This window comes from Vombatus ursinus, unplaced genomic scaffold, assembly GCF_900497805.2.
Source record: "Vombatus ursinus unplaced genomic scaffold, bare-nosed wombat genome assembly UNPS02014778.1, whole genome shotgun sequence".
In the NCBI taxonomy this organism is placed as follows: domain Eukaryota; kingdom Metazoa; phylum Chordata; class Mammalia; order Diprotodontia; family Vombatidae; genus Vombatus; species Vombatus ursinus.
In genome coordinates this window covers 5,237,515-5,238,880 of record NW_020954556.1, presented here as the reverse complement: position 1 = coordinate 5,238,880, position 1,366 = coordinate 5,237,515, and positions in this window count along the sequence as shown.

Sequence of the window (1,366 nt, the reverse complement as noted above, 5' to 3'; positions counted from 1 at the left end):
AGAAAGAAAGAAAGAAAGAAAGAAAGAAAGAAAGAAAGAAAGAAAGACACTTCTAGGGCAGGTAGGTGGCGCAATGGATAGAGCACCCGGCCTGGAGTCAGGAGGACCTGAGTTTAAATCCTGCCTCAAACCAGACACTTGACCCTAACTGTGTGACTCTGGGCAAGTCACTTAACCCCCATTGCCTCACCAAAAAACAAAACAAACAAACAAAAACAAACAAAACAAAAAAAAGAACACTTCTAGGTTGAGACAAATATGAGGCATACTATTGTTGCTAGAGAACTATTCCCTAAAATTGAGACCAGTCCACTCTGGGAAGAGCAGAGTAGTTTAAATGCCCTACCTGACACATGGTTTATACTTTTGGTCCAGGATTATGGATTTTTTTGGAGGCTCAGGGTGTGATGAGAAGAAGCTGGATTACTAGCATTAGCAATGCTACTAGCGCTAGCATCTTTCTGGGACAAAGGCAGGTGTGAGCCTAAGGAGAATTACACAATTATGGGTTAGGGGTGAATGACCATAGCAATGGATATAGACCCTCCCCAAAGACCTTGAATTTAGAGCATGCCCATGGAATTTGACACCAAAGATAAGATTCTGAACACAGCTGTGGATTCTTTAGAGGAAGATCAAGTACTGGGGGAGATGTTCAGAAAGGAGAACAATGGAGCTTCTCTCTGAGTGAGCTTCCCGAAAACCTGGCCCCTTCCCAGGTCCAGAAAAAATACCAGGAAGAGGGGTTACTTGGAAATGAATGACAAAACCCTCAACGTCCTGACCCAGAAGCTGATCAAGACAAAGTCTATCATCGAGAAAGTGGGTTGGACTGTGGAAAATGCAGGGAGCTTGGTCCAGAGGGAGACACCTGCCTCTTTGGTCAATCTCCCCTCCCCCCAAAAAAGGCTTGATGTCAGCTGAGGCGCAGGTTGTCAATTCAATTCAATGATGGTTAATTAGAATTTATAGTCACATAAGCAGTATTGTGGGGGGAGGGGGACACTACGGACAGCTCTGGTTATTTGGAGGGAGGGGGCATGAGACAGGGTGGTAAATTAGGAACAGCTCTGCCCCTGGGGTCAGGAAGACCTGAGTCCAGGTTGGTCTTTAATATGGTGGCTGTGTCACCCCAGGACGCTTTCCAGCTCAATACCCCCAAGCAATACTGTAAGTTATAGATGGAGATGTGGGAGGGGGTTTCCACACTGGAGTTACCCACTCTGATGCTATCACAGATCCAGATTTTTTTTTTTAAATGTCTGACTACCTGGAGAGGAATCCTTCCAGCCCCAGCAATAACAGGCCTCAGATGGGATTCAGGAGAAACAGGTTTTTGGTGCAAAGAAAAGCAACTGATGACTAG